This window comes from Mauremys reevesii, linkage group 7 (genome assembly GCF_016161935.1).
Source record: "Mauremys reevesii isolate NIE-2019 linkage group 7, ASM1616193v1, whole genome shotgun sequence".
Classification (NCBI taxonomy): domain Eukaryota; kingdom Metazoa; phylum Chordata; order Testudines; family Geoemydidae; genus Mauremys; species Mauremys reevesii.
This window is the reverse complement of record NC_052629.1, coordinates 52,695,410-52,718,753: the sequence shown is the minus strand read 5'-3', so window position 1 is coordinate 52,718,753 and position 23,344 is coordinate 52,695,410. Positions and strand designations below refer to the sequence as shown.

At 42.0% G+C, this 23,344-nt stretch overlaps 1 protein-coding gene across 8 annotated transcripts in view; it reads right to left on the bottom strand.

The window, feature by feature from the left end:
• GPRIN2 (G protein regulated inducer of neurite outgrowth 2) overlaps positions 1 to 20,780 on the bottom strand; it is a 36,530-nt gene extending 15,750 nt beyond the window's left edge. The window contains exons 1-3 of one of the 8 annotated variants that reach the window (XM_039546345.1): positions 20,721 to 20,780; positions 19,911 to 20,002; positions 15,880 to 15,952 (exon numbers count right to left, since the gene is read on the bottom strand). The gene's annotated coding sequence lies outside the window, so the exon portion shown is untranslated. Of the gene's footprint in view, positions 1 to 15,114; positions 15,230 to 15,879; positions 15,953 to 16,017; positions 16,346 to 16,589; positions 16,609 to 17,428; positions 17,478 to 19,910; positions 20,003 to 20,666 lie in introns of those variants that run through there. The other 7 variants (XM_039546346.1, XM_039546347.1, XM_039546349.1 and 4 more) reach the window with 7 other exon arrangements.
• Positions 20,781 to 23,344: the final 2,564 nt, after the last annotated feature.

Here is a 23,344-nt window from a genome sequence, read left to right as displayed (position 1 = left end):
TTCACCCTCGTAGTCAGGGCTGGCTCTAGGCACCAGCAAAACAAGCAGGTGCTTGGGGCGGCACATTTCCAGGGGATGGCATTTTGGCCACCCCCCCCCTTTTTTTTTTTAACTCACTTCCTCCCCTCCCACAACCCTGCAGAAGCGGAGCCATGGAGCAGCTGGGGATCCAGCATGGGAGCTGAGAAGCCACGGGACCCTGGGAGCTGTAGTTCCTTGCCTAGCTCCCTGCCTATAGAGCCAGCCCTGGAGCAGGGAAAGAACATTTCCCAGCAATCCCTTGGCAGCTATCAACAGGAAAGGGAGGGGTAGGGAGTGAGGTAGCTGAGCCATGCTGCGAGTCAAAAGGGGTAGCACTGTGAATGGGGAACAAGTGTGCCCAAGGAATAGAAGGCTTTGCCCCAGATATCCCCTTCAGAAGACTTCTCCAGACTGCATTAGACTTTGCAGCCCACAAAGAAGGAATAGGGTGGACTAAATGGACAGTGCCCCTCTCTATCTGAAGCCTAGCAAGGGAGGTACGTGGATCCCACTAGAATTTAAAATGAAAAGTAAGGGAGGGGAGGCTCTGCTAGGGGACTTTGGCAGCTTTAGATACAGTGCCAGGCATGTAGGAGGATTTCCACTTCTGAGCCATGGAAGCAGAAATTGGGCAGCTGTTACTTAATTTCTCCCAAATCAAATATACTGATCCACTGTAACTTGCTGTAGAAAAAGTAGGATAAGAAATGAAGAAGCAAGAAATGCTTCCCAGTGGTTTTTAGGACTGGAATTGCTATTTTCAACAGCTATTGCCCTTTAAAAAACAAACAAACTTTTATTTGTTTAAAAGGAAGACAGTGATATTGCATTGGCAAATTCCCCATAGAAACAAAGAGTGGAACAAAAGAATAATAAAGGCACCTCAACTTTTCCTCATTTATGTAGGACAGTCTTATAATATGCATCCAGATATCCTCCAATCACACAAGCTGAAAATTGTTCCACTTTACTGCAGCTCTGTAACCATATGGGAGCCAATCCTGTCTGTGTTCTGTGCACATCCAAAATTCCTGCTGAATGACCTGCCCTGGGAGCGAGTTACCAGTGACCCAGGGCTGGGACAGCAGGAAGAGTGCAGGTTGCGGGGGAGAGCCCAGTGCTGGGACAGCAGGGGAGTGCGGGTGGGGAAGGACACTGGTGGGGGGGAAAAGAGGGAGCCCAGCACTGGGGTGGCAGGGGGTGCGGGTGGGTGGGGGAGTCCAGGGCTGGGGCAGCAGGGGACTGCGGGGGGGAGCCCAGGGCTGGGGTGGGGGGCAGCCAAAACTTTTTTGCTTGGGGCAGCAAAAAACCTAGAGCTGGCCCTGCCCGTAGTGACTGATAGTTAGCTGTGCTCATTTTTAAACTCATTGTTTCTCTGTAAATTGGAAAAGTGTGCTACTAACATTAAGTTCTCAAAACCAGATTAAATAGATACATCGGGGTAGGCAACCTATGGCACGTGTGCCGAAGGCGGCACGTGAGCTGATTTTCAGTGGCACTCACACTATCCGGGTCCTGGCCACCAGTCTGGGGGGCTCTGCATTTTAATTTAAATTTTAAATGAAGCTTCTTAAACATTTAAAAAACCTTATTTACTTTACATACAAGAATAATTTAGTTATATTATAGACTTATAGAAAGAGACCTTCTAAAAACGTTAAAATGTATTACTGGCACGCAAAACCTTATATTAGAGTGAATAAATGAAGACTTGGCACAGCACTTCTGAAAGGTTGCCGACCCCTGAGATACATTATGAATTCTCTGTAGAATTTGGCAGGAGGCAAGGAGAGCGTGCATTACAGATTCAACACAATCTCGTAAAAATTCCTGCACGTTTCCAGTATCCCTAGTGATTACTTTCCATATTCTATATCAACAACTTTTTATGGATTATTTATTCTACATAAATTTAATGTTCAACAGAAAAACTGGCGATAATGCACATAATTAAAGAATGATGGCAGAGCCTACAACCCTATTATAACAAATCCAGACAGCATTGGTTATGGGCATATGCTGGTAATGCGCATTCCTCTCTTCCGTCTATTCTTAAAATCAGTCAGGAAAGTGGTATTTAATGAAGACCTTACAGCAATGGTTCCCAAACTTGTTCCGCAGCTTGTGCAGGGAAAGCCCCTGGCAGACCGGGCCGATTTGTTTACCTGCCGCTTCTGCAGGTTCGGCTGATCGCGGCTCCCAGTGGCTGCTGTTCGCTGCTCCAGGACAAAGGGAGCTCTGGAAGCGGCAGCCAGTACGTCCCTCGGCCCACACCACTTCCAGCAGCTCCTATTGGCCTGGGACGGGCAACTGTGGCCACTGAGAGCCGCGATGGACCAAACCTGCAGATGCGGCTGGTAAACAAACCAGCCCAGCCCACCAGGGGCTTTCCTTGCACAAGCGGCGGAAACAAGTTTGGGAACCACTGCCTTACAGCAATGGATTCTTGTAAAATTTTGCTCCATGCCTTCAAAATCAGCCCCTGATTACAGAGTAAATCTGTTAAAATTAGAACCACCCTTGCCACAAATGGAGACTATATACCTGGGAAATGAAAAGAAAGAGTTCTATAATAGATCTAGGCCAAGATTTTCAAAATGATGAACAATTTTGGGTCCTCAACTGGAGACAACTTAAAGGGGCCTATTTTTAGAAGTTGGGTGCTCAGGAATTTCTGAAAATCAGGCACTGTTAAGGTGTCTCAACTTGGGCACCTAAAAATTACTAGTTAGTTTTTAAAATCTTGATTCAATTTTGTGTCAGCATTTATTAAAATATATTATGAAAGGCTTCATAAAGTCTGTCAGTAGATCATGCACAGCACTACAACTTCAGGGCACCGAACTCTTCTTTAACACCAGGACAGATGTATGTATGTTTTATACCACGAGGGCAGTGTGATTTTAATTTACTTATAAGATTTATTCCAGTAGAAGGCTGCTATATCTAGGTTCTTAAATCTGTCTAAGCCTATTACAGACACCCTGACTGTAACCTGCAAATTCCCTGACATACTGCTCAGGAAGAATTGCCTGAGAGAAGCTACAATTGTTATTAATGATATCATATGGCAAACACTCAAGAACTTTCATTGCAATCCAAGTGGCAGCAGTTGTGATCAGTTACAGACTGCATGGGGGGGTGAGGGGGAAAAATACCGTACATCAATATTAGAAGTGCAGAGTGCATCTTCATTACAAAGTTCTGTTTCCATGATAGAAAACTACGATACTTAAATGTCTAAAGAGATTCCCTTTTTCAAATATCTGACATTCCCTTATTTTAGAGCTGGGCGGATTAAGCAATTAAAATAAGGAGATAATGAAAATAAATTTGTATGAATTGATTTATCGTATTCTGAAATCATATAATAAAAGTTTGCCCATTTTTCACCATACTAATATTTACAGTTGCCTTACACAAGATAAGGAAGCTCTATCTGAGGATTTACATTCTAATATTACGAGGCCTGGTAGCAATTTCCCCTCTCAAAAGAAACTGGTCATTAGCTGTAATGATTAGCATCCATTACTGCCAGAGGATCAAGACCCCCAAAAGGCATTGAGAAAACAGGATTAGCTATAGTAAAAAGCTTAGAGGCTCAGGTGCCTGGGACAAGGGTCTCTTGGGCAGGGGAAATTAAAGAGAGGAGACACTGGTGAGGAATTTAAGGAGTCTCTGGATCACAGATGATCTCATACAAGAATTTTCTTTGGCAAGGCTTTCCCGAGTTCTGTAAGCAACCAGGACACATAGGTACCTGAGATGGTTGCAGAACTGGGCTAGAGACCCCAATTTTTAAATATTTAAGAACTTTTAAAAACAATCATAATTTATGCTTTCACATACCATATGGCACTTTGCACCGACTGTGCCTAGCCAAAGCTGTAAGCTGGTAGTCCCTCTCTTTTAAATGCTTTGGCTCTTCTTAATAATGCCCCTGATTATCAGACATAGGTCATCAAGTGGAGTGGACAATGTCACATGCATGTAATGAACACATACTGAGTATGCATTTCAATAAGTAGGATTATTTTCAGCTGTGCTAATTTGTAATACGAGTTCATCATTCTCAGTTATCTCAACTATCACTTTGCCCTGTAGTTCTGCAGAATGGGCACATGGCCAGTTCTGCAACTGATGGTCACTGTTTTGATCAATCAACCATATCATCCAGAATTAACAATAGCAAAGACACTAAAAAACTAAATCCACAAAACAAGAGTTTGGGAAGGACAGAAAACCCTTCATGTTTTGAGGCATAAGCCAGCCTCTAATGACAGTTAGGAAGAAATGTTCCCCAGGCAGTTTATTCCATAGCTGCTTATCCCAGCATTTCTTGCACCTTCCTCCAATGCAGCTACTACTTGCCATTGTCTGAGGCAGGATAATAGGCCAGACGGGCCAACCAGTATGATCTGGTACATTTACTATGTTCCTATCTATTTTGACTGTTTTTCCACTGTGATCATTATGGGAGTGCAAGAAAAAACAAGTGTGCCCCTCATTAGAGTTCTTTGCACAGAGCAAGAATGTTATAAAGGCACTTGATGAGTGCAATACTAAAGCCTAGTAAGTAACATATAAGTAAGCTTATCAGCAGCATCTGTTACTTCTTATCAGCTATACAATGGTTAACTCCAAGCAAGCTTGGTATGATTTCCAACACTAGCCTCCTGTTCCTCAGCCTGGCGAAGGTGTGGAATGTCAGACGGACATCTTGCTTACCCATTGACAGGGAGTCAAAGGAAGAAGCAGGAGTGCCTGAGTCATTCTATATCAAGTGAGGAAGTGTCTGGGAATACTCAAGGTTCCAGCAAGGCTCTCTCTCCTCTGACTAACTCCCCAAAACAATGACATATCAGGGAAACCCTGCTTATAGTTTTACCTTGCAATGACGTAACATGAAAATAGTTATTTTGTGGAAAAAATGGATCGGTTTCTATATTTACTGAGTTAATAAAAATATGCAATCAAATCAGGAAGACAGGTTCCCCATGTCCATAGTTTATGTGCCCAAAGCAAAACCACACAAATGGAGATGGTATTCATGTGATAAATTAGTGTACAGACATTTGACCACCTTGCCTGACCTCTGCTCATGAATCTAGGGATGGCCTGTAGTACTCACCTGGGGATTAACTACACATGGATATGACCAATACATTCTGCCCTTTATGCCACCCCCACCCCCCACATGCATAGATACATTCCCACACACACTACACCCTGGAGCATTGCCAACCCTACGTGTTCAAAAATCATGAGTCAGGTCTCAAGAAATCATGATATATTTTAAATCTGATTATTCTGAAATCCAATAAAAGTTGCGTTCTTTTTATTTGCCTCCTGCCTTTAGAGCATTTAGGGTTCATGTTTTCAAGCTTTTCTCTGCAACCATGAAGGCTAACAACTTTTTTAAAATGAAAGCTAGATGTTCGTGTAATAAGCTGATTTCAGTAGATGAGGCTTTAAGAAAAACATGAAATATTGTGAGAGTGAGATGACCTAGTACTATACTCACAGTGAAAGCTCTGCTGTCTACAGAATTTACATATTAACATACAGTCCCTAGCCTGTCTAAACAATAGACTAAAGTTACACAAAGCAGAGACTTAATCTAATTGCCACATTTATTTAAGTAAGAATATCTTGCTACTGATATCCAGTTAAATGTTAGCACACAATAGCCCTTGTGGGTATAGCATTTTGCTGTTTCTTAAGGACTTCAACTCTTTAATGCACAAACACGACAGCGACCAATACCTGGCTTCTCAACCACCATGCAGACTGATTTTTAAAAAAAATCACAACTCCTTAACACTGGGTGCAATGTAAAATCCAACTGAGATTCAAAGTCAGCCACCAAAAATATAATCCTCTGATGAGCTCCACCTGGGTAACCCCACTGCAAGGTCAGGGCCATAGACCCCAGTCCCAAAAAGAGAACCACACAGATCAACCCCTGCACCTACTGACTTCAACTTAACTCTGTGCAGACACAACGATCCACCCATCTCAGTCTCTGCAGGATTGGGGACTTGCAAACTCTGAGTTAGGGACCTATGTTTTGAGATTGTCTGCAGGGCTGCTCCATGCACATGGGAAACCAATAGAAATAAACAATAATAAAAGTCACGATGTGCTGCTGATAGTGTAATGAAGAAAGCAGGAAGCCAAACTAATATAATTTGTTTACAAAAGGCTGCACACAACCACCTCATGTCTTGCATACCTAGCCCACTCCACTCCAAGAGGTTAGATGACTGAAACATTTAGATGCACTTGTAAATTAATATTATGCTTGCTTTAAAATACTCTGATAATCTTGCAGGGTTGTTTATTTTTCTGTTTGTTTTGTTTTTTGTTTTGCTGCTAGCTTGGAAGTTTAACAGCAACAGTAAAAATGGAAAGAAATAAATTTGATCTGGCCAAATGTCATGATCTATCAAAGTCCCAAGTTCAACATTAACTTCAGGACTAGCATTTCTTTGGCTAGTTGAGCTTGAACATGACAGTGATAAGGTAGCAAACTAAGGGACAAGTGTGTGCCTGGCGTTCTATACATTTAGAGCTCTTTGGCACACAGTCCAGTGACAGTAACCCTTGGAGAGGCTCACATGATATCATGCTGGGCAGAAGGACGACAGTTGTTTTTATAAATTGCAATGGCTGGTGGCAGCAATGACACTGGAAATATAAAAGAAAGAGATAGGTGGTGACCCCAGAATTTCACCAGACAGCCAGGGAAGCCAATGCTCACATGCTTGAAAGATGCCCCACCAAATAGGTCAGTGGAGAAGCTCTGTTTATCCTCTTACGGATGAAAACAGTTCTGTCTCTTTCACAAACCCAGTGTCATCAGTATTATAGGAGGCAGATGGACTAAATACTCCATTAGGTTCTCTCTCTCTGGCTCTTACATTTTCCCTCTCTAACTCCTATACCGCAGTCTTCAATGGTCTACAAGAAAAGAGGAGGAGGAAATGGCAGGTTTCCAGCATTCATGAGCAAGCCTCTGTCAACAAGTAACTGTGCGCAGTAAGAAAGATTCAGGAAGGCAACCCATTTAGACTTTGAGGTTCCAAAAGTTACTTGTAACCCTTCTGCCCCTCTGAGTTGGCAGCAACAAGGGCCGGGTTCAGTATCCAGGGGTTCCGTTTCCATAACACAATGCAAAACCGGCTCGATCCCCCACCTAGTGACCTGGGACAATTACATACCACCCCCCCGGGCACCTCTAGGAGGCAATACTTCCCCACTCGCAAGCACGGAGTCCAAGTGTAGCAAAATCCGTTTAATAAAGGAGGGAAACAATGCAGCATTACGTTGGAGAAACACCACAAACAGGATTATAAACACAAACCATAAGCAAAAAAACCCACCTCCAAGTATGTTTGGCAATGTCCTTTCCCCCTCAGGGTCTTAAGTCCAAATCACCCCAAAGTCTATCAACCCAAACGTCTCTGTCCCTGGTCAGTGCTACCCTAGAGTTCAAAAGTTCATCTGCAGAGTTTTTACCCCCTCAGCCTGGGCAGAAATGGAGAGCACACAGGGTGTAAAGGGGCACCTTACGTGGGCCAAGGTCGACTGCCCCGCCTCTCCGTGGAGATCTGCTGCAGCCTTCACCACAAACAGCTCTGCTCCGCTCCTCCAGCCATCCCCGCAAACTGCTCCGCTCTGCTCCAGTTGCTGTTCTGTGGGCTGCTCCAACCGTCCCACACACTGCTCCGCTCCACCAGCCGTCCCATGAACTACTCCAGCTGTCCCCACAAACGGCTCAGCTCCACTCTGCTGCGCTCGCCACTCTAACCGTTCTGCAAACTGCTCTGCCAGCCACTTAGCAATATATCTTCAGGCTCCCCCAGTAGTTAACACAGCACTCAGTGATTTCAGCTCTTTTAAGTGATTTCAGCTTGTAGTAGGGGAGCCTCAGTGCTGGTGCACCATTGGTCCAAAGTGAATTCAGTTCAGCAGCCTCTAGCTAGGTTCCTAATAGAATCAAAATTAGCTCTGCTATTCAACAGTGGGGGGAGGGAAGGGGAGGGGAGGGGAGGGGGGGGGAAGAGAGAGAGAGAGAGAGATATGTGCAATTGGTATGCTAGGCCCTCAAAAGGGGGCCCATACTGGCAGGCACACCTGTCCCCAACCTCTCTCAATTCACTAGGTTTTGGCACCCATGTCCCTTGTCTAGCGAGTGCTACTTAATTGATGGTGAAACTCTCTATCATAAAGCAGTTTCATAGTTCCTCATTCACATAATCAGGGTGACAACACTTCATTCCTCCTGCCCCAATAACAAAGAAATTGGGGATCCCACAGCTGTCAAAGTAACCATTTTAGGGTGCCGTGGGCTATGCTAGGCGTGGTGGGTGTGCCTATGCAAACACGATCAGCCCCTGAAATTCTGTTCTGCACTCACCATAATTCACCACCAGATGTCAGAGTAGAGCTCATCCTGACTCTGCTTACATACTCTAAAGCAGCAACATGGAGCAAAAAAGAAAATAGATTTTAAAATTATGAAAAGGGATGAGGATTGTACAGTGATTAGAGAAAGGAAATGGTGGCCAGGACTATCCATGTCTGGATCACTGACTCACGGTGTGGCCTTGAACAAGTCACCCACTCTCTGTGAGACTCAGCTTACTTATCTGTAACATGGGGATAAGATAAATACATCACAGGGGTTTCGCAAGGCTTAATTTATGCTTGCAAAACACTTTGAAATACTTGGATGAAGGATGTTAGGAGACAAGTATTTTTACCTTTTTTAAAAAAGTACTTTGCTTGAAATAATTCAGTAGTTTCTTCCTTATAATGAACTTTCTGCCACATTCACAGAAAACTCTCTTATCAGAAATGGTTAAATTCTATTCACTCCTTACTAGCATCAGTGCAAACCACCCCCTTCCTCAGACTCCCAATGTCAGGTCAGAGTGGTTAATCCAAAGGATTTCAAATAGGTAAAGCAAGGATTAGCTGAACAGTAATATTGTTTTATCATAGATGACAATTTCTCCAATAAGAAAGTGCCAGTATAAAAACCAGTATAAAAACTGTAATAGTTGTCTTCAAATGCCTTTCCCAACAGATGCCACAGAATAAACACTTTACCTACTGCTGGGACTGACTTTAAAAAAAAATACAAAACAACTTTTATCTGTGCTGGAATAATCTTGTTCCAGCAAATAAACCAGAGACAGGATCTATTTGCCGTGGGTCATAATTATATTTGAATATAGGTCAGTTTTATGCTGCTTGCACTCTCTTTCATAGCTACATCCTCACTTGGTGACATGTAGCACTCCTGCTCAAGTATGCAAGGGTTCATCATGAACACACACACTGGTACAAGGGGTAACCTATGATGTAATAGTTTATCATAATTTGAGTCATGCTGAATTTATGTCCATAAGAACAGAGCTGTGAAATATCATCAGAATCTGGAGACTTACTTATAGAGATTCACTCACTCACTGGCTTTTATTCTAGTATGCTAAACTCTTCACGAGTACCGATAGCATGGCAGTAGCAGTACCTTTCTGCACTGGCAGAGACTGAGCAATCTCTGCCCAGAGGGGAGAAGTGAGCGTGCATCTGTACAAGAGAATGTTAAACTGGTTTGAAAAGAAGTAATAAGAATAGTTATGTAAATATAGTTTAGTGTACCCAATTGATATGCAGTATCATTCAAAGGGTTCGTTCCTCTGAAATGTTGTGGGTCACATGAAGTGGAATGGAGAGGAAGGGGAACAGGACAGAAAGACTTTCCATCTAGAAATTTTGTTTCATTATATATTGGGTGCAATAGCTATCATATTAGCACAGAAACAGGCGATAACCTCACTCAGAGATATTGGGAGTGAGAAAGTATCATCGGTGTTGCCAAAGATGATGACTTGTGGCTAGAATGGGATGATGCAGGATATTCATATCTAAACACCAAAGTGAGCCTACAATATAAACTACAAGATCCAACACAGAGAGGCACAACTAAAGTCCAAGAAATAAATCCCAGCAGCCTCAGAGACTTACGTTGACCTAACTATGTAAGTGTCTATGCTGCAAGATGCAAGTCACCCACTACATCAATACAATAATTCCAGCTCCACTAGAGGCTCCACTAGAGTGCTTAGGTCAATGTAGTTAGGGCAACGCAGGGTCCATGTAGACACTGTGTTACTTACATCACCTGTTGGCTGTCAGCCCTGAGTGGGGCTGACAGCTGGAGCCCTACACCTCCACCCCTCCCTGGCGCTGACAGCCCAAGCTGTCAGTGTCCACCTTCAGTTGGTGGGAGCGCTCCTGGCGAGGATACGCACCACCGACAGAAGGAGCATGTGTGGACTTGAACCACCCGCTATAATTAGTGCAGTGGCTGTATGTTGACTTAAGCTAAGTTAAGTTGACATAATTTTGTAATGTAGAGAAGCCCTAAGGCTCATTTGAGCTCCTAAGAACATAAAGGTTTTACTACTTGGCTTAACTCAGCTATAACTACAACAATTTGACCCCATCAGACGGGGTACATATCCAAACAGAGTAGGTATTTTATACCTCTTACTTATGATTACATTGAATTCTTGTAATTAGATTTATTTGGGCAGTTACTGTGGACCATTTTCAGAGACAAGAACAATTAATCTGTTCTCCTGGGACAGAGAGAAGAAGGGATGAAAAAATGTTTGTACTGGAGCATTTAGCTGGAGCTGTGGGATGGAAGAGTGTCCATCCTCACAAGATCCTACAAAAGACGGCCTGCAATCAATCAAGAGCACTGAAAAAGCCTGAACGACAAGGTGTGGCAACAACTGGAGACCATAGTTTGCAAACATGGTATCAGCATTGTTCACAGGATGTCTAAGAAATTCTGAGGAAAAGCTACTGTATTTTAGGAATAAATATATCTCCCATTCTGTGGGAACAGGTGTGCTTCCCCACTGCTTGGCTGATCTGAAGACAATGGCTTATGTCAATTGATTGTTCAGCCAGTTACAGAATCCCCCACTTCTTTATTGCCATCTGTTGTTAACATCAGAAAAGCAAATTATGAAGCATAATGATAGAAAGTGTTATGAGCCCTAAAGAAATTAATTCCAGCTCATGAAGATTAAACATTTCAAAATTAACATCAGCTTGGGTAAAAGAAGATACCTTGCCCACCTTTATTATCAAATAACTATAGGTGACCCTCTGAAGCATCTGCTATTAAGCACTGCTGGAGACAAGATACCGTTCCAGAGGAAAACTAGTCTATTCCACTATCTCAATTCTTTGGCTTTTAAGATATTTGAACTAGTATTTTCTTGTTTCCTTAATTTTGGGCATTTGTCCAACATTTGGACAATGGCATGTTTGCCATTCATGATTTTATGTTGCTTCTTACCCCTAACCCTAAAATGGGATAATCTATACATGGGTTATTAACATCATAAGTTAATTTTTTTTCTTTTGTTGGTAGAACTTGCACCACTTGTTGAAAAGGGTTAAGACCACAGCCACTAGATAATGCATTAACCAGAGGACTTCCCCCCCTACATTCTACATTAAGATCAAGTCAACACGCACAAAAACAGTAAAGTCTAAGTGTGTCTTCCCAATTTGGCAGTAACACCCCAAAACCATATAGTCTGTTACTTCCATTATATTATGGACTTCAGTGTGATCATAGTCCAAATAATTCAGCAAGACAACTTTCAGGATACCATAACATTGTGCGTCAGGTATCAAAACCTCTTTTTGAAAGCAAGTGTTTTAAGAACTAAAGAACGGGGAGAAGGCCACAAATAGGAAAAGTCTTTTCCTCTGACAGAATTTAAAAAATACATTAAAGATTAAGTACAGTAAGGTGAATGTACTGTGACACATGTTTTGCAGAAAGTGATGAGCAAAGATATCTTTTAGAGTAGGGTTTTAAAAGTAACAAAAAAATATCATGGGGGGATTGCACATTTATCATCACTGATTTCCAGGTCAAAATTTGCTTAGCGGATAAGTAAAAAGATGTGATCCCTGCCAATTAAACATGGGCAAGCTAGGTTCTTTCACTACCATGCGTTACTGATAGTAAAAGATTCTGTAGGCCAAATTAAGGCCTTATTTACCTCCATTCCACCCCATTCCATTCAGTTGATTACACAGGTGTAGAGTCACTGGAGTTTAATTGTTAAACATTTTGCACAAGGAGAAAGAGATTCCAGCTCATTCCTCTGTGCTGTTAGTGCTACAGCACAAACAGGAGTAATGCCATCTGTCTCAGCAGATGTGACTTTAAATACACACAAAGAAACATACTGGTTGAGTAAGAAGGTGCTATTTTTACAGTCCCTTTTCAATGCAGAACTGCGCTTTAAACCAAAGCACTAATAGTTAACGAGTATGCTCATAGCATTGCTCAGGCTGAGATGTCTGCTGGTGTCAACCTCATTTACACTTAGCTTGTCCCTAGTCCCATTTCCTAATTGAGTAAGGGATTACTTAAAACAGGTTCACAACATGGCTTCTGTTTAATTAACAGATGTTTCTGTTGCTGAAGGAGCTCTTTCTGAATGGAATTTTTCTAAGATCTAGCAATTTAAAAACAAACTGAAAACATTCTTCCTCGGTAATTCTTTGCTTAGAGCTGCACCCAATAGTGTTTCAATATTAGGTTAATTTAGTCATTTTAACTCATCCTTAAGAATTATGGCATCAATGGTCTCAGCCAGAGCATGATTTAACATTGTTCCACTCCACTGCCCCTTCAACATATCCCTCCCCCATTCTCAAAAACAGTTGAGGTCACAGAAGTGTAAAATAATTGGTTGTTGGGTTTAGATTTTCTTTTTAAAAATATAGCTTGTCACTGAAATGACTCTTGTAAAAAACAAAAATAATATTTAGTGTTCATTGGGGATTCAAACCTTTCAGAATTTGCAAATTAAGTAAAACAGCTGAGCTACCAGGAAAAAACAAAAGCCCCTTTCACATAACTGGCACAGATTTGCTATAATGTATGCAAGATTTATACATACACCTTTTTGGTATACATCATAATAGCTTCAAAAGAACCAGCAGCGTACACTGTGAATCTATATTAGGACAGCTACATAAGATTAGTGACATGTTTCAGTCTATTATATGCCAAAATTTTAAACCACAGCCTCGATGATCACATGCAACTACTCCATATGTACTCAATATCTAACTTCAAGGGAGACTGTCCACATGAACTCAAATCAAATTTAAAAATATGAAGTTGGAGGCAGTGTCAGGCATTATTTATTATCGTATGGTTTTCTAGAGTGGCCATCAGTATAATATCTAAGTCCACATTTCTGCTCTTCAAAGTCCACCTGCCAATTTTCGTAGTTTTACAATCACGTCTTTTTCTATTTTAGCGTCCCTTACTGCTGTGCAAAGCACTCACACAAAAGAGGAAACTGATTGTATAAGGAAAAATAAAACTGACTATACACATACTGTTGTCAAATGCACCAAGCAAAATGAAAAAGAGAAATAGTTTTTCCTCTAACTTCTTACAATTACACTGATCTTGTGACAATAAGCAAAAAATCAAAACAAAACAAACCACAAATAAAAATACAATGTTTAATTCAAAGGTACCCCTTAAACCAATAAAAACCAGGGGAAAACAAAACAGAGTTAAGACTTAATGTAGTATCTTCAATTCACCATGTTGTTTGTAATTACTGGAAGATGTCTCTTTGGATTGAGTGATCTCTCATGCCGTGTATTATTGAACATTTTGTAATGTTCAAGCACAAGAAGGCGGCCTTAAACTAAAGTTTTAGTTTTATCTCTGGAATCTCCCTGCTGTAGAGGATTTAAGTGATGCTTTACATGTTGTGATATAAGAGATTTGTTTTTAAGATTTTAACTACAGGGAATGGCAGCTGAGAATGCAACTTGTTTATGTAAAAAAAAAAGGAGTTATCAGAAAGGGAAAGAGGAGGAAACCCTTTGCTGTTCTGCACAGAACTAACCCAGCATGCAGACAGGTGTAACATCATCTCATTAATGCACCAAATGCCTCTGCCCATCTGGACATTTTAAAGCTACACCTGATTTGTGCTATTTTATCATAGCTGCTGACAGAGGCAAAATTAAGCTTTAAACTGTACAGAGTGATAAGGAAGATTATTTATATTGCCTACATGCCCCACTTCCCCCGCCCCCACCCAGCTTTTATTTTTCAAATTGATTTTGATTATTTGAAAACAAAAACTTAGCTTACTGTAAAAAGAGTAAATATGTTTCTGATGCTTTAACCTGGCACTATTATCTAAAGAATGAATAATCTTATTAACAAGCACAAATAAAAAACCCAAGGACATTATGTACAAGTGATTGCTCTTAATGTTTAAGCATTTGTAGGCAATTATCAAATAAGAAATTAAATCTTAGCTACAATTCCCCTGAGAGTAGTAACAAAATACATCTTAATGAAAAGAACACACAGAGCACTATGGCTTAAAAAAGTCAACAAAAGCCAGAACATAAACAATAAAAATTAAAAAGACACTTCTTAAATCCTGTTTTGTTTTATTTCAGAGGTCTTTGACCATTGGGCAAACTGTTGCCCTAATCCTGAAAATGTTTAGTCACGTGATTAACATCCAATGGGATTACACAAGTTCTTAAAGTTAAGTTTATGCCTAAGTGTTCACAGGCTCAGGACCTTAACCATCACCTTTGCAGGTAGGCACAATAGAGCAACTGGTGTTTTGCATCAAATGATTACTTTGTTTAATACATAGATTATTGACAAATAGTTATTTTTGTATTTACAGTATATGTTCTGCCTTGTTCGTGTACCTCTCCATGTTTTAAAAAAATAAGTTCTTATACAATGACTCTCTCTTCCCAGTCACTATTTCATGTGTACAATCCTCTAAATAAAAATAACCTGCTTGTTTCTCTTCATCTCTTTCCCCTAATCCATAAAATGCACAGAGTACAAATTTTTAATTTTAACATGGGAATTTATGAGCTAGATGATGCACACAAAACAATTCCCTATTGCAGTCTTGGACTTCAACACAGCAAAATAACTGCCCCCCATCTGAGTTTTGTTAAATCAATTTGTACCTGGGTTGAGACTTTTGCAAACCAGGTTACAGCTCAGAGCAAATTTTTAGTCAGTGATTCTAAACAGCTGAAGACAAAAGATACCACTGAAGCAGTGATGGATCCTTTACCTAGGGCAGCAACAGAGAAAATAAAGCCTATAACATCATTTAGAACAATGGTATAATGCAAGTGTGGAGCAGTGATATTTTTCAGGTTGCATTTGCTGTTGTGTGCTAATTTGCTGACAGCATCAAAAATGTATGCGATGACCACGTGTTACAGTGCTGGGAATGTTGTTCTCTGATGGAATATTACAGCAAAAACACGCAAGAACTAAGAGTTAGTAAAACCACTATACGACTTATCTCCTCTTCCTTTTAGCAGAGCCTTTTTGGTACCAAAACAGCAAAACACACACAACAGAGTTGGATACAGCAGCTGAGCATCCCTACAACCCAAAGGGTTGGGGGGAGAAACACCTAATATATTTATTTTCTTCTAAAATCTCTACAAAATACCATAGCACACACAGAGATTAAAGGACAAACAGACACACATTTTAGTAAGATCTTTCAGGCATTTAACATGGAAAGAGAATCACCTTTTGCAGAGCTGGATGAGATCTGTTTAAAACTCAAAACAAATGCCACCTTTGAGAGGTCCTCCTCTCTTTTTAGGAAAAAATAAAACTCTGAAGATTAATTACTATTTCAGTTGTAATCACTGGATTTTACTTCTCCCTCCCAGAGTCCAGCTATCATCAGCCCACAGCACAATACTCACAGAACTCTGGGTCTGTCTCTTTGCAGCTCCTCTCACTTCCATACAATTTGCTTTGTTATTCTCCAAGACATGCCTTTAAAATGAAAAGATCTCATTGTAATAGAAGATAAGAGAACATGTTCCTCCTGTGGTCCTTACCTTCCCCCTACTCAGAGAGGTTTTACATCCAGTTTGCCAGTCCAGGTTACCTGGGGGGTGATTTCAAAAGATGCTCAGTAATTAAATGAGAAAACCAAAGCCATGAGAGTTTAGGTTTCCTCTGGAAACTCAGATTGCTCCTCCTCCTGTTGGTAACAAGGTGCGTGCAGGGGGGAGAGAGGAATGGGGAGTGAAGACCATCAAAACAAATGGAGAAGGGATTAAGGGATGCAGTTTCCTTTGCCTCTACAGGTGACGCCTCTTCCTGCCCCCTCTCTCCCCACCCCCCATGACTAAAGAAGAAACAAAATGGAGCCTGGGAGGGAGGGAGAGAGATAATCCTGCTGCTTCATCTGATTAGAGAGACTGGGCCTGTGCAGAGCTAGCAACTCAGCAAAGGATAAGGAAGCATGGAGGGGGGGGGGTCAGAAGGAGGAGCAGATGGTGGGGGGGTCACAAAAGAAGAGGAGGAGCGGGGGGGGGGGAAATAAGGTGGGGAGGGAAGAGAGGAGAATAAGGTGGGAGGGGGAGGAGTGATTACAGTGATGGTTGTGAGAGCAAAGTGTGAGTACCCGGGCACAGAGGGATTGCTGCTATCTGGGGCATTATTGCTCCCTATTCTCACACAGGCTGGAAAATATGATTTGGAAACACCTGCTGCTTTCGTGTCTCTAAAGGCTGTAAAGAAGGAAATACACAGCAGCTTTGCATGCATGGATTAGAAACAGGAATCTCCTAGTAAATTCAGAGGAGTAGGGTTGAATAGGAGGAGGAGGAGGAGAAGGAATATCCAGCTGGCCCAGTGGACATTCTGGCTAGTGCTCCTCCCACCCCTAGGGCTAACTCCCCTAAGAAATTGGGGAAAAGAGGTCTGGTGAATTTTAGTTTAATTTGAATCTTGTAATTATCAGGGGCTCAAAAAGAATGACAAAAATAGGGCCCGACCATGGCCAACACAGTGAATAAACTAGTCAGCAGTGGACAAAATGGGCACAAATCAAAATGATTTTTCTATCACAAACTTATTTTCTAGAGGTCATTTTCACTTTGTGGAAAAATCTTCATTGAACCAAAGTGGTTTAAAAGTAGACATTTATCAGCATTGGAACTGCCAAAATATAACCAGGCACATGAAGCGTAGCCTCTAGCTCGCAAGAGTCCATAAGAAAAACCACAAAACCCAGCCCTTGATATTGCAAAAATACATAAGTGAACAATATCCAACCATCCAGTCAATATTCATTTAAGAAAATGCACAACACTCAGACTCAATATTGTGAAACACATATGGTAAGAGAACACTTATAAAACCTAGCTCCATACTGTAAAAATGCATGCAAAAGCCGCACAAAATCAGCTGTAAAACTAATACAAGAACGCACATCCCAGTGTCAACATTGCAAATACCCACAAAGACATTCAATCCTAGAAGTCTGGGGGGTGTTTTGGATAAACATGCTGAACTTGAGATACTTAGCCAAACTCCTGGAGCTAGCTCTCTCTCTCTCTCTCTCTCATTCTCTCCTCTTCACAAAGGCCTCTCACCTGCAAAAGGCTTCCCCTTATCTGAAGCTGTTTTTTTGACACTCGGGTCAAAGACTGCCCTCTCTGGTGATTTCAGAAAGCAGCCATCAAGCCTACTGCTCTCTCTGTTGTCTAGACTCTAGGCAATGCAGACCTGCTCCAAACCCACTACTAAGAAGCACCAGTAAATAAGGGGAAATTCAAGATAGCCTGGTGGAATGTGCAATATTGGGGAAGGGGTGTTTTGGCAGCAGGTTGGGTGGAGGGGGCAGGAAGAGAAACAGATGGAGAAACAAGAATCAGTATGGTGGATGGGTCTCTTACTGTTCAGCCCAACTGAGTGTAACAAGGCAATGGGAAGGGAGTACTCTGGTGGTGGATGAAGAAAGAAAGGATAAAGCAAGGCAAGTAGGTGGGAGATGTCTCTGGTGAGGGAATTTGAAGCAGTGAAGGGAAGGAGATTGTGTGAGGTCTCTGTGATAAGAGGGGAAGGTGGTGTATCTCTAGGAAAAACAAGATAGTGCAAGAAGTGGACACTGTCCAGGTTTCTTTGCCTGGTATCGTCCCAGGCCTTTTACTGTTTAGCCAGCATTTACTGTCCCTGCATTTTTTATTTTCCCTGTGTAATTAGGTGGCTTCTGTTTTGTTGTGGCCTATCCCCTCTCTCCCTCCTCATCCACAAGACTGGCTGGATATGTGGGAGGAAGAAAGGTGGGAAGGTTTCTGGTGGAGGGTACTTGAGGTGGCAGGTTGAGAAAACAAGTGGAGGAGGGAGAAGGAAATCAAGTCTCACAACAGCAAAAACAAAACTCGGTGGCCTGTTTAGTTTGTCCTGGTCATGAATGTGTTAATTTCTTTCCTGTTTCATATTGACATCATAAGCTCTTTTTATATCTAAGCTCTCATATAAAACCCTCATCACCACTCTTATCTCAGTCTGGCTGGGAGAGGGGGGGAGCAGACTCAGTTTCTGATGCTTCCCCTTCCCCGGAAAGACATGAATATGGCGGGGGGGAAGAGGGGAAGCTCTCTTTGAGCCTTCAAAGCTGGGCTTTACTGCCAAAATAAGGTGATTATCTGTGTCCTTCCAGGCAAATTCTCTCCCCACACATAGGAATTGACCTCAGGCTGTGAAGTTGTAGGGCAGTACCTGCTGTTGTGCTGCATGTCAAGGGTTAATAATTTTGCTTTATTACGCAATAACCTTTTGGCTTCTGTAAAGCATTTTTATCTGCAATGTTTATTGGAGCAATAAACCAGAACAGGTATTTAGAGCCAGCTGCTGGGGCTCACCTCAGGGATGTGATGAGGCCGAAGCTCACCAAACCAGCATGGTCCAGAATGTCCCCTTCAGCGTGCCAAGGGGGAGGGCAGGGATGCTCTGTGGGCAGTTCTTCTCTTGTCTGTATGGGTGGGGGAGGGGCCAGGGCATGCCACTGCCACTAAACTTTCCCCTTCACTCCTTGCCCCCAGCAAGAGACCCTCAGCCAAGGTGCCAAAGGGGCAGAGGTGGAGAGGCTGTACTCAAAGGCACTGTTCCTTGGTAACTGTGGGTATACCAGCAGCATTCTATGGGTGCTATTAGGCAGGTATGGGGGAACTCGGTGACACCCTGGCTTCTGCAAACCCCTACTCTCCATGCTCTGTGAGGCTGAGAGCAATCGCCCCTTCCAAACTCTACAATCTCCCAAACCTTAGAGTGAACAATATACAGAAAACTCTGTGAGGCAGATCTTAAAGCATTTCTTTCCTCTCAGGGCCTCTGCAGGAAGGGGTATTTGGCCTTCTAGTTTTTGTTTTGGATTTGCTCAGGAACACTGATACCCAAAACTGTTGACTGTTTGCATTCAAAGTAGCAAAATACAGATTATTTTGGATACTAAAGGATTCTGGCAACTTCTGAATTTTTTTTTTAAATAATTATATTTCCTTCAGTGTCAAAATGCTCTCTTCTACCTCAGTCTCCACGACAATCTCCATGGTCCTCAGCTATTCAGCAGCAGAAAATAAATGAGAAGGAAGAAAACTCACTGACTGATGGGGTGATATGTGCTCTGAGAGAAGAGACCCAAAACCAAAAAATATCCCTGAGCCTATGTCACTGCCATAAAGAGGGGCAAAGAGACTATTTTGAGGTATTATGGGATTAAAGGGGTGGTTAGGCTTTATAGTGGCCAGTCACACCTTTGAGAGGTACCCTTATTGGCACACACAACAATTTATTGTTGGTCACATATGCCTCTTTACTTTTACATTGAATGAGAACAAAAATCATTTTAAAATCCAATTTGGGGCAGTTTATTCAATGTATCTTTGTTAAAATAGTTCACAGTGGAAGGAGAATGGAATATAAAAGATTATATACTTACTTAGATCAGAGAACCTTTGGACAGGGACCATCTTTTTGTTCTCTGTTTCTACAGCGCCTAGCACCACGGGGTCCTGGTCCACGACTGGGGTGCTATTTAAAAAAAACAACAAAAAACTTTTAATCATGGGTCTCTGGATTCCTCAGATGCTTTGGGCTATATCCAAACCTAGCGTGAGTTTGTGGCAGGGTTTGGGCAAAACACAAGGTCTGCGCAGGTGGAGAGAAACTTCACAGGATTGTGTTTTGCTTAAATTCAATCTCTCCAGGGTTTCTGGTTTATTTTTACAGAGTTCTTGTGAAATAAAATTCTTGCACATTTGCCAGCTCTCAGGATATTTGGAGTTTTTCTTAGAGCCCAAGTTCCTGGAATAATTTTATGACATAAGAATCTCAGTGGCATGGGTTGGTTTGTAAAGTAAGTTTCTAGCCCTTAGTGCAGTGAACAAAAGCTTCAAAATTTAACTCCTGAAGGTTCAGAGGGCAGAAGGTAAAAATAACCCAACATGTTTTCAAAAATGTAATGATTTAAAACCAGTCTCATCATTTTGTGGGGCCTGACTCAGACTGTTTGAACACATGTGGATGGCAATACTGAGTGCAGCTAAAATCCTTAAACTCCAACTCCAGAACTATCTGCAAACACAAAACCAATATAAACAAACAGAGCAGCTCTTCTGATTCTAGAACACCCCCATCCTGGCTTCAAGCCAGTACTTTCTACCTCCCCAGCCTAACTAGGCTCAGCTGGAAGCACCTCTCTCAGTTGAAGGGGAAAACTCAGCTTGGATTTCACTCACAGAAGCCCCACCTCTGCTGTGTAGCAAGACAGGCTCTCCCCTTATGGGAGCCACAGGGGTGTGGAGTATCATGGCTGCAGGCTCTCCTAAAGATGGTACAGGATGGCTTTTACTTGCTGTCACATGATTCTATTCCATTTAAACTAGTGAAGTTGCACCTGCAACCAGGCTGCCTGTAGCCAGCACCAAGAAGCTGCCTTTTCCCTAATGTATTTTTACAATCTGTTGTATTCTATGAAACTAATGTAGCCCTCCAGGAAGATATGCCATTTTGTAGGTTACATTGTTCATTTCCTTGAATTCCATCTGCCACAGGCAATTTGGATCAAATCCAAGATGTCCATATTTAAGAATTTATACTGTAAGTTTTTAAAGGATTAGATTGTACTATGAATAAATCTAAAGCAATCTCAGCCATCATGACACAACTTAACACAACACAACCTGATGCACCTCTATCTTAGAAATCAAAGTAAAATGTTATTACACATAACACCAGTTAGAAGTAGGGTGACCAGATAGCAAGTGTGAAAAATCGGGATTGGGAGAGGGTGGTGGTGGTGGTAATAGGAGCCCATATTAAAAAAAGCCCCAAATATCGGACTGTCCCTATAAAATTGGGACTCTGGTCACCCTAGTTAGAAGCTCTCCCATCTGAACACTGGCTAACTCCTAGTCAAATCTAACATCCTTTATTCATGAGCACAATATGAGCTATTCAGAGCCCAGATTTGCAAAGTTTGACTTATGCAGTTATTTGCAAACAATGAATTTTTGCATGCAAAAATTGCCTATGTTTGTACAAATGAGGTATGCATGCATAGCCGTAGAAGGGACATGCCGCTGCTTCCAAGAGCCGCTTGAGGTAAGCGCTGCCTGGAGTCTGCACCCCTGAGCCCTAACCCCCTGCTCCAGCCTTGATCCCCCTCCAAACCCCTTGATCCCAGCCCAGAGCACCCTTCTGTACCCCAAACCCCTCATCCCCAGTCCCACCCCAGAGCCTGCACCCCTTTCTGCACCCCAACCCTCTGACCCAGCCCTGAACCCCCTCCCACCCTCCAAACCCCTCGGTCCCAGCCCGGAGCACCCTCCTACACCCCAAGCTCCTCGCCCCCTACAGCAGGCATTTGTAGCATGTGCAAATAATTGTGCGCTTCTAACTTTGAAAATTTGGGATCATTTGAATTTGTAGATCCAACAGGGACTTCAAATCTGACATATAAAATACTTATATTTAAAGAAACTTTTTTGACATAGGAATTTTACAAATAAATCTATTCCATTTGTCAGATAATGTTACAAACAAATTCATGATTAATTTTTTGTTCAATTACAAGACTATGTTTCATGCTTAGCAATAATTTTAATGGTAGAATTCATTTGAGTTTATATTAATTTTCTACTTAAGGAGGTGGTGTCCACTTGTAGACAAGAATGACTAATTAGGAAGATATAAATAGGCCAGCTCTGATAGTACTGTAAGTCTATTCATTGTGGGGGTCTGACTGCGACCCTTAGAGCACCGCAGTGCCAGCTGGCATAAAGCTCCCTGATAAGTAGCAGCGAGTCTCAGGTGGCCTGAACAGCTCAGTACACCTCACATACTGTTGTCAATATTTATCCAAAAGGTGGCATGTAATATAGCATTGGAAAACTAATAACTCACTGGTCATTAATATTCTTGCATGATGTACGTATAGTTAACTTACATAGAATTATATAGATGTGCTGGCCATTTGTGACCAAAATGTGGTTAAACCAGGCATCTCAGGGGAAACTGATAAACAGGTTTTTCCAGACAAAGGAAAAGGGCCGACATCTCAAGCCAGCTGTGGCCAAGGACAGTGCACTATTCATTTGTATTGGAAACTGCAGGAAGATCATCATTTGCACTGTAAAAATCACAAGTGCGTGAGAAGCCTTATGGCGCTACATCCAGCAGGGAAAAGATACACTTCAGTAGAATACATTTCAAAGGTTTCCTGGACTATAAAGAGAGGGGGAGAGAACCCTAAAGTTGTCCTTCAGCTAAGGGGACAAAGAAACTGAGCTGTGTTTGGATTCTGGCTAAGGACTAGCCAGCCATGCTGGAAGAATGACTATAGTGAAAACATTTTTAAACAAAATATTCTAGTTTATTAAGTTGAGTTTCAGTCTAAGTACCATATTTTCTTTGTTTGTAACCATTTCGATGCCTATTACTTCTACTTGGTACCACTTTAGCCTATGTCCTTTTGTTAATAAACTTGTTTTATTTTTACTACAATCCAACTCAGTCCTGTGATGGAAGGGAAGGGTGTGTTAACCCCAGTTAAATTAACAGGCTGCTGTGTGCTGTCTCTTTAGAGAAGCAGCAAAGATGATAATGTTTTGTGAGTGCTACAGTAAGAGGGGCTGTGCGCTGCAGAAACACATTTTGGGGAGAGAACTCAGGGCAAGAAGAGTTGTTGAGGTCCCCATTGCAAAGAGTAACTGAGCGGAGGGAGCCAGGGTGTGACTTGTATGCTGGTTGTTGGTGTCAGGACTGTGAGCATAGCATTCTTGGCATGCAGAGTTCAAGGCAGGTGTTGACTGAACCCCTTAATGGCCTGGATGAACCCCAAAGCGTCATACTGATGTGTAAAAAAATGTGACA